Source organism: Kryptolebias marmoratus, linkage group LG7 (assembly GCF_001649575.2).
Source record: "Kryptolebias marmoratus isolate JLee-2015 linkage group LG7, ASM164957v2, whole genome shotgun sequence".
Taxonomy (NCBI): domain Eukaryota; kingdom Metazoa; phylum Chordata; class Actinopteri; order Cyprinodontiformes; family Rivulidae; genus Kryptolebias; species Kryptolebias marmoratus.
In genome coordinates, this window is record NC_051436.1 from 5,117,212 (window position 1) to 5,132,771 (window position 15,560).

A 15,560-nucleotide genomic window follows, 5' to 3' on the forward strand; every position below is an offset into this window, starting at 1 on the left:
TTTAGACTGCATATAAAGTCTGGATATAGCCCTTTGGGATCATTCTGAAGCTTGGAGTCTTGTTTAGAGCCAAAAGTGACCATGTTTGATTCAAAAAGTGGAGCTGAAAGGGTGAAATATAAAACCTGAACTAATATTTACTCATTCCTTGCAGAAGGACCACCAGAACAATGACAAGATGTTAATTTAGAGACTAAAATTATGAAAGCAAATGGAAATATACTGACTTATTTCATGAAAAAAATTGACAGTTTTTAAAGGAACAAGGCATTTTAAAGTCAGTCTCTAACTTGGCTAGAAGCCCCTATGTGCAAACATTATGTCAAAAATAAATATGTCTGATGCATTTCTAGTATTTAAAATTTAAAAACAACAGGAAACCAGACATTTCTGCTCCATTTAGCTGCACAAACATGATGATTCTTTATCCATGGTGGGTAATTTTGAATGTAATTTACAACAAGGAAAATACAGGTTCTGTTACAGCATCTAAACAATGAAACTGTGTTTGTTTGTGTTTGGTTAACATCGTTTTTTTGTTTCTAAGTGGCTCATTGTCTCTGCTGTGACTGATGACAAAAGTCAACTATTTAAGCATATCCTGCCTCGAGTGCTGCTTCCACACTGTGGTAAAGTTAAAGAGAAAGACGCAGACAGTTTCTTTTAATAAATGGGTTTAAGAATTGAAAATAAAAACCTAAAAAACTTAAATGGATTACCCAGCATCTTCATGTGGCAAACATATTCTTCTGTAGCATTCTGCTGAGAAAAAAAGTCTAAATTTTGTGTGTATGTGACAAAAAAAAGTTAAATAGAGATAAACAACCTTCCACTTGTAGTAGTTGGTCATTTTAAGTCTTTAATGCACTTTCATTTTAAATTCTAACACAAAACCTCTAAAGTACAAAACCTTAAAACCCCCGAAACAGAGTCTGAAAATAAGATTTGCACATAAAAGGTAAAATAAAGACCCGGAAAACACAAACCATCACATTCTGTTCATCTTTTAGCTCCTGTGAGAATTAGCTGCTACAAACCTGAAAGCTACAAAAATCAGTGACACATTTTCTGCATAAATGTTTCTTATCGAGACAACATCTGAACAGAAAGCAAATTGAAAATAATCATATCCCTGCAGGTGCAAAACCACAAGATTAAAACGAATGTTAGACTCTTTAAATAATAACACAAACGGCACAGTTTTTTAACAATATGGCTTGAAATGCTAAATAAAAATATCAACAAGGACACTTAGCTGCTTGGTCAAACTTTACAGGGTCTTAAACCAAAGTTTTTTGCCTTGCAGTATTATTTATTTGTTGAGTGAGACATATTAAATCCACAGCAAAGTGTTGCCTGCATTACAGCATGTCTGAAAATGTCATCACATCTAAAGTAAGAGCTTGTAAGACTTTAATTGTGGCGAGAACATAATACAAACCAAAGAAACTACATCTGCATGAGAAAAACAGTTTTTCCTGTAAAAGCTTTTGGATTAAAAAGCAGCAAACTGAGAAAAACCACAAACCCTGTGAAACAGGGCGTGTTTAACAGCACTGCAGTTTGAGTGCAATTTATTAAATTATACTTTTTTCTTATTTTTCTTTTTTGGGTTGCTCAAGGGTAAAGTGGGGAAATTAAAAACTTGGGGAAAAGTTCAGCTCATCCAAAAACAGAAGATTTAATAAAATATGGAATATACTGTGAATGATAATTGTTAATAAAAACTCGTCCAAATCTGCCTATCCTCACTTCAAAAGTGCACTCCCATAGAATAAATCATAAACGTGGAGGCAGTTGCCAAGGTGAGTACAATGTGGACCGAGATGGGCGACAAAACACTTTAGACACAGTTTTGTAAGCCATGCATAAAAAAGTCAACCAGGATTTTCAAAAACTGGCTGCACAAAATGCAGGTCGCTGGTCACAACTAATAACTGAGCGGAGAATTTAGGTATTCTCTTGCAATTTTCTCCAAAAATTGCCAACAGTTGCAGCCCAGTGTGACTCAAGTCATAAACAAAACTTTCAAGAAAGTCAAACTCAATAAACATATCTCCAAAAATAATTTTTCCTACATGACTGGGAAGTGTAATTATGCTGCACATTCATGTTCTCCCGCTCTAAGTTCTGTATTACATGAAAGGAAACTACATTATTGTGATTTTACGTCAGTTTTGTGTGCAAACATTCGACTCACATTCCAGGTGAGCAACCGAAAGAATTTTCTTCCTGCAACACAAAAGCAACCTGTTCCCTTCCATCCTTCTGCAGTGATGCAACAAGAAGCCGAAACATGTTTGAGCCGAGGAAGAAGCCATTAGTCACAGCTCATAAACCCTTTGTTAATAAGTGCCACACTTGAAAGACTGGTGCCCGGTTCCACTCAGGCCGTCCTTCTCTCTACTCAGAAGTGAAGACATCAAAAAAGGCTAAATGACCCTGATACTCTGCGTTGGCCTCTCCTTTGAGGTTCTGCTTAAAAGGCGGCAGCGTCACATGCACATCACTCAGGTCCAACGGGAAGGGGAGGATTATGAGCCATGGGGGGAACGGTTGAGAGAGGAGAAATGAGGAAGTGAACAAAGAATCAGAAAGAAAACAAAAAAAAAAAGAGGAAAGAACGAAGAGAAGAAAGCTGATTGCACATTTTATTATTTTTATTTTCTGCTCTGGTACTTTTCCTCTTCCATATCTGTGTTTCTTTTTCTATTATCCCTTTTTCCTTTTGGGATGCGATGGGGATAACATTTGTGTGTTTATATCTGGATGAATTTAGGTGAGTCCATAATGCCATATGTTCAATTCCCTCGCCTCCACCTTCCTGCTCGCAGCCTCCCACCACCTCCTCCACTTACTCCCCCAATTTTCCCAGCATCTCTCCCACCCCCATCCCCTCTCCCTCTGGCTGTGGGTGATAAGCGGTAGCACTACTAATCAGGCTTGCCCTAAATTCGCCCGTGCCCTGCAGGATTAGCATGTGTGTTGGTTTAGAAGCTGGATGCCGGCAGCATTCAGAAGTGTGTGTAAATAAAACCCTGTGTGAATGAGAAACTCGACTTCCGTAGCAGTGAGTCATCAAGTTAAAACGTTTGGGCTATTTTCCTCTTACAGTAAGTAAAACTGTACTGCTAAATAACACAGACGTGTTGCTGCATATTTTGTATCTTGGGAAACTTTCCAGCGGAATAATAAATCTGTAAAATAACTGCTGACCATTTTCATCAAACCTTGAGAATAAAATTATGCGCAATCTCATGCAATATCTTGAGCATCTGTTGTGAACAACTCTCAGCAACTACCACATCAAATTTTAGGTTAATAGCTGTAAAACTCACCAGGTAATGGCCATTTCTGTGTAAACACAAGTAAATTAGCTGTGGCAGCCATTGAATAGGATTGACTCCAAGTTTAGCTGTTGTAAATGTACATTCAATTAAAATCCATCCAGTGCTTTATGAGATATGTTGCTAACAGACAAACAAGTTTGACTCCAATAGGTAATGCTGAAGTTTTAACCAAAGATCTTGTGCAACGAGTCGCTTTTGGAGTATGGTTTGTGAATAACTCTCATCTACAACCACTTTAAATTTTAGCTCAACATCTGAAAAATTGACTGAATTATAGCCATTATTGTGTTTTCTAGGGTCAGTTTGTAGGTATGCATCCAATGATTATTTTCTGCAAGTTTCAATGATAACAGCAGGTGATAACAAAAATATATCCACAGGTCTGACCTTTAAAGCTGGCTGAACATGAAGGACTGAACCACCATTAAATCGCTCTGAAAAGTTTCATACAGTAACAAGTTTTAAACAAAGGTGCTCATCTGCCTCTGCGGTCAGGTTTCTGGGTGCTGGATCCAGTCTAAACAAGGAGAAAATCTTTGTCTCAGAAGCCAAAAGGAGCCAGAGCAGACATAACATCTGCTGCACCAGTGAAGTTGTTCTCTATTTGTTTGAAACATCTTGTTCTTTGTGGAGTCAGAAGGCAGACTGCAGCCTCAGTGCGATTGTCAAGGAGTCTATTCCAGAATGTTGACCTCTGCTGTGTCTTTCAACTTAAAATACTTAAAAACCTTATTATTCCAGCGTGCCGCATTATTGCTGATAAGGTCAATGAGCAGCTTTTAAAGGTACTCACTGCTATATCAGAAAGAGAGGTCAAAAAACAATTCATTTTTTTTCTCATATCGATGGTTAATGTATCCTTTAAATTAAAAAAAGTTGTAAACTAAATCTGTGAACGACTGCCAACTATCACATGCTTTTGTTTACTCACGGACACAAAGTGACTGAAAATAGGTCAACAATGGTCAAAATGATAGCTCATATCTTTTAAATGTGATTTTTTTTGTGTAGTTTATAAACCATTTATGTCTTATCAGTTGTGGGCAGCTCTTGAATAACTTGAATTTGTAAAAATACAGTTAGTTTTGAGCAGATTAACAAGATAATGGTTAGTCTAAGTGGGACCAAGAATTTCGATAATGTCAAAACATTTTATAGCAGTTAGAAGAAATGCTTTTTCATAAACCTTAAAACTGCTGACAGTTTTTTATTGCAAGATTTTTATTGGGCAGGAAGAACTTCAGATGCAGCTATCTGCTACCATTGATGTTTGCACTCACAAATAATCGCTGAATTTCATGTAATGCAAAATTGACGGATGTGAAAAGGTTTATAAAATAACACCTACATGAACCAAATCATTATAAAGTTTAAAGTATCCCTTTATGTACTGTTTTTTTCCAGCTGGTCCTACTCTTTTTGATTCCTGAACGAGAATTATTACAACATAAAATCTGCATAAAGTAATCAATAATTTATTTAGTTTTTAAAGTCCTAAAAGCTAAGTGTGTGAATTCAGTGTCGTTGCTTGCAGTGAGTTGCGTCAAGCAACCTTTTGAGAATATGAAAGTGAAAAACAAACAACATTTTGCGTTTTGACTGATGGGACACACAGCTTGCGTTTCGTGCTCACTTGAGTAATTTTACAGATGTTTTCTCTCCGGTGCTGGTGAAACAACAGAAGACTGAACAGACAAAGGCAAACAGCATAAAAGACAGAGGTTTATTCAGGCAAAAAAAAAAAAACTGAGTACTGTGAAATTAACCCTTTGGTCTTAACAGGAAACACAACAAAACACACAGAAACACCAGCAGAGACGGACCAGAGGTGATTTATAAACTGTGCACACATCTGCACACATGGATGAACTTATATATACTCAGGTAAACACATATTTATATACCCTAGTTTGGTTGCAGCAACATGCAAGGTAGTGTGCATGTACCAATAAGTCTGTCTTGCCAAACTGCATGCAATACTAACTAAAAATCGTGTTTTTCTTACGAAGACTACACACAAAATACAGATACCACAAGTAATTCCTGAAACATCAGACTCATATTGGTCACAGGAAGCAGCAAGTGTGAGTTCCTTTGTCTCATTTCTCCCTAATGTGGTTTAACATTTAACAAAGGCCATTTTCTGTTCACTGCCGGTGTAGTGTTGGTCTATACCTGATGCAGGTGACCTGAATTATTTTAGATAGTTAATGTTTGCATATTTATCCTAATATTCTTCATTCGCCTGCATGAAAACTAACAAAAATGTCACATTTTCACATTATTTCCCACCATTTAGAACATAATTGTTTTGTTGTTTTAATAAAATCATGTGAGTGTATGCTTGTCCTACACAGTGGTTGTAAAAAATTTTTAATGTTTCTGTACACGTCTAAATAAAAGGACCTTATTCTTTATTAGAGTTAGATGAAATATCAAAATATGAGTATCTAGTTTTGTAGTGCTATAAAATGTATTTTTCCTTCTAGTGATTCCAGTCAATCCAAGATGGCATGTTAATTTGTTAGACTTATAATCATCTCTTATAACTTTACAACCTTGGCAGTCTTAGTTAGTTAGACGTTCACCTCATCAGAAATGAACAAAAGCACGAAAGACAGAGGATGACTTTGTTTGACAATCAAATGGCACAAACACAATCAACCACAATTAAAAGAGGCTAACAGGTAACCATGTCACTCAGATTAGAGTTGGAGGTCAAAGGTCAGCTCCTTAATAGTGATCTCATTGTGTCTCAGCAAGATGTAAATTGGAGGAACATTCCTGGGGTGAGGAAGAGTCAAGGTCAAGAGGCAAGAGCTGTTTCCATTTTCCACCAATAAGCAGTGAAACTCATTCATATCAGACGTCTGATTTAAGTCATCAAAAAATCCGACCTTCATGATTAAAGAGTTTCAATTTTCTCATTGCGCCGCCAACAGTCAAAGCAACACTTCAATTTTTTTAATAAATTAATTGTTTTTGCAAATTTTTGATAATTAACCTTACCATACCCTCAAATAAGAGGAAAATACATGGAAGCAACCCACTAGGTAAAACTCTTTACTTATCACCCGTTTGTAAATTGTTGTACTTTTGTATTGTTGCAGTTAAGTAAATACTCTTTTATATTTCTTTTCTTCTGAGTCTCTATGAATTCTCCTTTACTTATTTAGTTGATCACAACTTTTCTAATGGAAAACATATTTTTTATGTATGTTTAAAGTAAGTGTTTAAAGTAAAACTTATGGAAACACACTGATCCTGCATGTGTCATTTTAACAATAATGGAAACCCTAAATGTTCTACCTCCCACATGGTTGAGGAAAAAAACATTTCCATCCATGGAGTCATTTAGGCAAACCACAAAAACACACACATGCCAGGTGACCCCACATCCTGAATCTTACAACCTAAACCTCCAATGGTGTCATAAACACGTTTCCATGGACCACATTTCCACCATGTGTCGTCTTTGGCTTCAATGGTTTTAGCTAAGACGCCAGTCACAATTAAACAGGACTTTTGTCTCCTATTTCTTGTTTAAAAGTGTAATTTCTGTCAACAAATGGTGTTGGGCTTTTATGAAAAGATGTATTCTCCACTGGTATTGAAGGATTTCTTTTTTTTTTCAATCAAAGCCCTGGAGAGGACAACAGACTCATGACTGAAAAATTCAAGCTTATCAAATGTCTTTGTACCATTTTTCCACATGCAGACTACTGTACAGTGTAAAATGTAACCATAAGAAACGTAGATGCTAATCGTTTATTTAAATTTAGGTTTGATAACATTTAAGTCACTCTGCTGTTCCTAACCATCTGTCAGTGTCTTTTGCTCTAATATTAAACTTCATTTAAAAGATATATTTTTAATTAAATGTGGTATTTTATGTCAAACAATTTATATCATGCGTGATACTTTTATAAAATTGTTGTTTTTCTGAATAATGTTAGCATTTAAAAGATTTTGTTTAAATTTTAGGTGTCATGTTATAATCTTGTATTATGTTTTTAGGGTTAGTTGACCCTAGATGAGTGCATGAATAGTTATATATATATATATATAAATAGTTATATTGTCCAATAATAGCTGGAAATCAGCTCCAGCTCCCTGCGACTCTGTACAGGATCAAGCAAGAATAGAAAATGGATGGATGAGAAAAGGTTAAACTAATAAACTTTCCTTTAAAAGTCGAGCTTATAACTCTGAATTTGTACTTAAAAGCTGTCTTGCACAGGTATCTTATGTTAGGTGTTTTTTTATAAGATAAAGGTTTATTCAAAACCACCATCTAAAGCAGTGGTGTCCAGTCTCTATCCTGCATGTTTTAGTTGTTTCTCTGCTCTTCAGCAGGTCTTTAAGTTCTGCAGAAGCCTGTTAATCATTCAGTAATTCAGATCAGGTGTGTCAAAGCAGAAAAACACCTAAAACATGCAGGATAGTGGCCCTCCTGGACCAGGACTGGACACCACTGATCTAAAATATGGCCTGAAAACAGCATACACTTGCTGTACTCATGATGTCTGGGTTTAGGTCTATTTTTGACACAGCACAAAGCAGGCAGTGTGTTGAGCTGAATTTGGTTGCTGACACAGACCACAGATCAAAGCTGTCAACATTTAACCACAAGCTAAAAGGCTAACACTGAGGGGATGTGTGGGCAAATATGCATAAAGCCTTCATTACTGCCATCCGAACAAGTTTCCTGCTCAGTGTTTTAAGCTCGAATGCACTGCAAATGAAAAAATAAATCATTAAAATCTATTAAAGTTTATGATATTGCCTTGGCAGCTGGTGTAAATCCTTCTTGTTCTTATAAATAAAAGCTGGCCTCTGTCCAGGTACAATGGCTGGTGCTCATCATGAATTCTGCCTTAAAAGGCAAAGACAAAGAGAACAATTGTTTCAGAGGCTCTGGTTCTCTTTCTCACATTACAAAAATACTTTACCTCTTCCGTATTGGGTCAAACAGTCCAAACTCATTTGCTGTATGTGTATGAGTTAAAACCAAACCCACACCTCAGCAAGTGGCTGTCTGTGTATTTATACAAATGGTTTCACACCAGCAGCTCTCAGCAGACGCTGAGGTAAACATGATGCCCTATTTGATCCGTGATCACATTTCCATACAGCCTGATAAATCCTCACAAGCTTCAGCTGATAATTCGGTACCAGTATCTGCGAGCGTCTGTGAGATAGAGGAGTGACCTTGCTGCTAAAAAGCTCACCATGTTCCAAAACAGGGAGGCAGAAAAAAAGAGCATTTCATGCTTCTTGTTAGAAAAAAAAAATCCAAATGCCTTGATTCCTTCTTTGCTGCTTCCATCCATCCTTCCTGCCACACTTGGCAGCTTTTTCAGGGTCAGCTGGCACCCAGTTTGTTTGATGCTCTTTTAAATTGCATTTGTTAACAGTTCACTATCCCTCTCACTCAGAGCGTCTGATCAGCGGTATAAACTATTTAGCCAACCACTCGATCACAAAATTGAAGCTCCATAGGAGGGAGAAACACAGACAGAAGCAAAGAGAGTAACAACCACAGTGAAATCATATTTAAAATATCTAACCAAACTTCAATATAACAGATATTCAGCCTCTACAGTGTTGGAAAAGCTTAATATGTACTCTACTGTTCATGAGGCTCGTTTTAATAAATTGATGATTCACTTTAGGTTAACTAGTACTGCGGAAAAATTTAAAGTTAGAGATAATAAGTTGACTCATAGGAAACAGTTGATAAGAAAACCAACGCCAGGTTCAGATCTGTGTTGAACAGCAAGCAGGAATTTTAATCAGCTAAGCAGAAAGACTCAAGACTGGGGTAATATTATTATCAAAGATAAACAAAATTACTGGGTATAGAGTGGCTTGGATGATTTCCACATAAGATACTCTGTAGAGTACGGGTTTTTGATGTTTGTCTCTTTCTTACTGTTTATTCATTGTCACATGCTGTTTTTATTTTGTTTTTTAATTATGTAAAGCACCTTGAAATGCCTTGCTGCTGAAATGTGCTATACAAATAAAATTTGATTGATTGATTGATTGATTGTAGAATGGACCCAAATGGTTAGGATTTGTTCCAAAACTGAATTAAGTTTCAGACGTTTTGTCAAATTTATTGGCCAGATTTCAGACCTCAAACAGGGACTATGTGCTTGCCTTTAAAAAAAAACATTTTTAATGAGCTCAGTTTTTATTTAAAGAGTCTTGTTTTACTTTTTCTTGTATTCAAACAGCATTATTGTGCAATGGTTTCTAATCCCAGAAAGAAGGAAATTTGTATTTTACTTATAAACTCATCTGATTTACAATAATCCAAACTGAATGCTTGTCCAGCAAAACACAAAAAAATACATACTGGCATATTGCAATATTAATACAGACTTATATGTTACTTTATTCGTGCAGTGCAATAAGGCACAAACCTGCTGACATGAGAAATATTAAGCACAGGGATTGATTAAACCAGAGTCGTTTCCTGAGCCTGCTTCTGCAGGTAGTGCAGTTATGCTTCAGTTCATGTGTCTAATGTGATATATGGCAGCAAAGGTCAATGGGTTAACTGCTCTGTTCTTGTGAAATGAGTATTAAAGTCTTCTGTGTTTCTGCAGAGCTGATATTTGTCATGCAGGCAACTCCCAGGATGAAGAGCCCAGATCGGAAAAGCAGATAGAGCGTCGCCCATCATGCATCTCTGCACTGGACATCAGTGTTTTTTCCAAGCTGAACGTCACATGAGGAAATACTTATCAAATACCAATAAATGCCACTCTGATGATGGATCATAGTGGTGATGGATATAAAATACTGTTACCAGGCATAATATGTAGTTTAAACTCATGTATCTGAAATTTTAATTTGGTAGGACATGCTTTAAAACATTAACTTCAGAAGAAATCGAATGATCCAAGCCATTATAAAACTTCTGCAGTATAATGATTTGGGTGAGGCTAAATTATAAAGAATAATCATAGAACAAGAACAAAGATCACATGAGAGTCAGTCCGTGTTTGAAGTCATGAACTGTCTACTTTTGGTGTGTTGAATGACTTCAGAGCCACACCTGCTACACACACACAGTCATGCATCAATAAAGCATTCATCCAAAAAGATCAGAGCGTGTGTATGTATCATTATGTCATAACAATAGATCAGTACCAAGTCACAGAGGATCAATGTCAAATGTTAGTCACAGTTAGTAGGCTTTATTGTGTCACTGTCTGATGCAGTTAAAAGTTCCAGCACTAGAATAACACCAACAACATAAAGAGCTTCTGAATGCTCCTACACATCGGTTATATGTTGACTCTGACCTTTCCAAACTACTAAATACAAACAGACCTGACCAACAATCTCTAAGACAATCTACACCAACTTCACATTCTATTCAAACAACAACTTCCTGTTTCTTGTGCTCACATGCATTAGATCCCATCTGCATTCAGCTCATTAGTTATCTAAAAGGTGTCAGATTTTTTTTGCTGAGACGTCAAACTCAACCATTTTCAACATGAAGATCTCCTAAAGTGCTGATCGGTATCTTCAGATATTTATAGCTCACAGCACACACAAGAACATTTCTTACCAACAACATTAACATGAAGTTAATGCAACTGTTGGCTGAATGACAAACGCCGTTTTATTTCAACCACTAGAGCTAGGGTGTTAATGGAGGATCCTTTCCTCAATCTCTTCCATTTCCATTGCAGAAACTGGGGGCTAATAAAGGTACCAGAGGAGATATATATCACCTGAAACAGCCAAGGAAGGAAGCAAATACTTTTGAAATTTCCATGCACCTTTGGGCCTAACGTTCTGATCCTTTATGAATAGAGAGGGTGAAATGGTACAGTCTTCATGGAAACACTTCAAACTCACTGTCATGAGGATTTTCCATAAATGTTTTAACAAAATGGAATAATACACCATGAAAGTAAAAATCATCACCATAAATACTATCTAGGATGTGATAAACAATAAAGGTTGGCTGCAGTTTTATTAAACTTAGAACAAAATTATACACCAGCATTATCAACTATTGAACACTTTGATTATTCACATCTTTCTATTTAGCTACAAACAACTAGAAAATAACTGATGGTAACATATATAAATTGTGGTGAAAATTGGTTTATGTAAAAAATATATATATATATATATATTTCATCTAATGATATATCAACTTCTTTAAGGCTATTTTAAAAAATTTTAACCACTACGTTCTTGAGATCAAATGCTAGCTATAAATTTGTTGCATTTATTGGTTAAAATGCATCTAACAAAATGAGTTATTTTATTCACACAAACAACAGCTAACTAATCAGCTTTTTGGCATTTTAAACTTCATAGTTCTGCAAAGCATGAACAAAAACTACTCTCAAATTGCACATTCAAAACTATTTCAACACTTCCTTCATAGGTGTAAAATCGTGCATTTTTTTTCAGGAGGTTGTATTTGACCACATAAATGTGCACAGTATTTGGTTCTGCTTTATGCAGAACTAATCATGAACTTCCAAGGTACTTGCAAAATACCACTCTCCACAGAGTCACGAACATACTTGTGTACATGTGGTTTTAATATCAGCACAAAAACGACAACCAGTAGAGCTTGTATGTCATTTTCGACGTGCTGTAAACTATGCACAAAATTTTTCCACAGCCTACTGTAATTTTTACTTTGTGTCCGATGTGTCTACTTCAAGATACTTATTGTTGCAAGAGCAAAACTCCAACAGAGAACTATCAGCTGTGAATAACATCTATTATAAACAGAAATCTGTAAAAAAAAACAAGTCTACTATTCCTGGAAAGGCTGCATATCGCCTGCTGCCAGATTTTTTTTAAACTCAAATCATCTTATAAAGAGAAAGAATTATAGCCATTTTGGTCAAATCCTGTAAATGATGTTTTGCACAATCTTTATTGTGAGATCTGTGGGGATGACTGTCAGCTACAATCACACCAAGCTTAGCTGTATATCTGTAAATTGACTGAATCAAAGCCGTTTTTGTATAGGCTAAGGTTGATTAGCTGTGGCGGCCATCTTGAATTGGATTGACTCTAAAATGTAATCAGCTGTAGATGTGCATCCAGTGATTATCTTTCAAGAATTATATTAAAATCCATCTACTGGTTCATGAGATATAAACACATATATTGCTAAAAGATAGACAAATAAACGCACACTCAGATAGACACATTATCACCCTTTTACCTTCAGCAGTGGCTTTAAAAATTCTTGACATTTTTTGGCTTGAGAAAATACTGCAGACAATCGCTGTTTGGCAAAAAAAAAAAAATCAGCTGTTAACACCTTTTACCACTGATCAACATCAGTGCATGAGCTGCAAATATTTACCCAAAACGCAGACATCAGTGTGATGCAGACGATCGTCTTTGTCACACTTTTTGTGCTTTCCTGTTTGTATGTGTGAATATTAGATCAATCTCTTGCAGACGATTGAAAAGCCGTCTCATTGTCGCGTAGGAAGCACAAAAAAACAAGAAGTGGTAAAATCTAATGCATTAGATCTTGCAGAAACCTAAACCTGCAAGATCAGTAATGGAAGACAGGTGAAATAAGATTTTTTAATGTAAACACACACACAGACAAATAAAAACAAACACACACGTCATGCATTGACTTTAAAGCCATGTGGCCTTGCCGTACCCTCAACACAGATACACACAAACACACTCACAAGGACAGTGCATGTTTAAATAAATGATGTGTGTTATTCTCACATGGCTGAAGCTCCTGCGCTGATTCACTGCACTTTCAGCACACACACACGCACACACACTTGGCAAGCACACATCATTAAGTTGCACTGAAACATAAGTTTTGTGTTTTCATAAACTCCATTCTCCAACGTTAACGGCAGTTAGAGGATTTTTCCACAGTGGGAGGGGAGTGAAAAGTGTGATGCGGGAAGATTGTTTATATGACGACAGAACAAAGGGTGACACAAAGTTCAGGCTTCTAGCTGAAGCCGGGCTGCAGCTTCAGGAGCTGATGAACCCCCGCGGCTCGTTGGTGTGTTTCCCCTTCATTATTACACAAACGGAAAACTGTAATCATAAAAGCTTGTTATACTCATATGAAACAAAAGATGGATTAGATTACAAAAATTGATATTTTCTGTAATTGTCAGGTTCAGATTAAAATTTTCCTGTAAGGGAAACCAATCAGAAGAACATGAGCTTCTATAAACACTCTTCTTTGTCTTTGAAAACAACAACAACATTGTGTATTCAGAGTTTTACCTTCCTCGGTTTCCTGCTACTTATGTGTGTCATTCATTTTGATAAGATGTCAACCTGAAGTTGGCTCTAGCCTGACATTGGAAACCAGGATCCCTAAAGCCACATAAGGAGTCAAGTGGAGGGACACATGTCTCACTGCACTCTTTGTAACGGGTGTTTATTAAACCTGAAGTCATCATAAACTATCATCCTCATCCTATTCAGTATAAATCACAAGTTTTCAATCATCGTTGGTGTAGCTTCTTGTGTTAAATTAGTCCTGAAAAGCAATCCCACTATTCAACGGTGAGATATTTTCTCTCCCTCTCTGCCACTCATATAATTAACCAAAAATCAATACTCTCCACTCCGTGTTTGGAGACAGTAAATGATTCCTCACTGACTCCCTACTGTGAACCTGCTCTGTTTACGCTCATGGATAAATAATCATATGTTCAAGGCAAGGGTTTGAGAGTTTCTCTTAGAAAATACCACTGCCTCCGATGCTTTTCAGGACACTTCTGTCTTATCGTCTTCTGGTGCGAGACACCGCCATGACAGTTAAGTTTAATAGTATCTGTATTTGCCTGCAAGACTGAGATAATGTTGGCTTGACATTTAGAAAATATCAGTTGTTAAGAAGAAGTGAGGAAGACCTATATTTGTGTTTGCTGGATGGTAGGGTTTAACCTCTGGAGCTGCATTTAAAGGCTACATTAGCTGCAACCCCTCCCCCCACACACTCAAAACATGTACCTTTTTCTCTGCATGGTTTGTTTTTCAGTGAAATATGACCTTTTTAAAAAAATATTTAATGTCCCCTTGTCTTTTAATAAATACTGACCAAAAAAAATCCACGCATCTTGCAATTTCATATCTTTGAAACTAATTTGTGTAAACCAACATAGCTTTTACACACTCTGATGGTCTGCACAATAGAAAAACAGGACTTTTAATGTGTTTCATTTAATTTCTGTGGGGCAGCTTGATGCACATTAAAGGTTGGAGTTGCAAAAGTACTGGTGCCTCCCTCTTGTATTTTTTCTATTCTGGTGCCTGGAATTTAATAGTATGCATATATTCAGACCCTACAACTCAATACTGCATAGACACTTTTTGCAGCAGTTCCAACATTAAGTCTCTTCAGGTAAGATTTTGTCTGGGCAATCCTGGTCCTCGAGGGCCACCATCCTTCATGTTTTACTTGTTTCTCTGCTCCAACACATTTAACCACTGAATCAGGTGTGTTGGAGCAGGGAAACAAGGAAAACATGCAGGATAGTGGACCTCCAGGACCAGGGTTGCCTACTCCTGCTGTAGACATTTCTGTAAACACAACAGTTCAGGTATGCAAGGGTTATATAGAAGTATTGTGGATTAATGTCAAATTAAATGGAGATGCTGGGGATTGAACCCAGGCCCTCATACATGCGAAGCACGCGCTCTACCACTGAGCTACATCCCCACAACAATCTACTGTAAAACTTAAAAAGTTTAACATCAAAACTCTTTGAACAACACTGCTTATTATTTTTGTAATTTAAATTTTGAAACTCAGAGTACACTTCTAAGTTTTATGCAGCCATTTTGGAGATTTGTTTGCAGTTTCTGTCTGTGCAAAAACGTTGCAGACATTTCTTTAAACACAATAGTTCGTTTAGGCAAGGGTCACATGGAAGTTTTATTGAATGATGTCAAAACTGATGGAGATGCTGGGGATTGAACCCAGGACCTCATACATGCGAAGCACGCGCTCTACCACTGAACTACATCCCCATACACTGGAGAAGAAAAAAATAAGTTAAATTCCCACATCTGATTTTATGTCTGCTATTACCAGCACTAGATTTTGATCTGTATAAGGTGCACGGACTGCCCCACAGTCTTGTGTTGTCTTTAGCAAGTAAAACATTTAGGATAGTGGCCCTCCAGGACCAGGATTGCCCACCTCTGCTC

General features: G+C 36.7%; 1 protein-coding gene and 2 non-coding genes across 3 annotated transcripts in view; all 3 read right to left on the reverse strand.

The window, feature by feature from the left end:
• Positions 1-15,560, reverse strand: part of sema4f (sema domain, immunoglobulin domain (Ig), transmembrane domain (TM) and short cytoplasmic domain, (semaphorin) 4F) — a 56,286-nt gene that overhangs the window by 17,835 nt on the left and 22,891 nt on the right. The window lies entirely within an intron of this gene.
• trnaa-cgc lies at positions 14,998-15,069 on the reverse strand. Its single transcript has one exon. It is a non-coding gene; the product is annotated as a tRNA-Ala (tRNA).
• trnaa-cgc lies at positions 15,309-15,380 on the reverse strand. Its single transcript has one exon. It is a non-coding gene; the product is annotated as a tRNA-Ala (tRNA).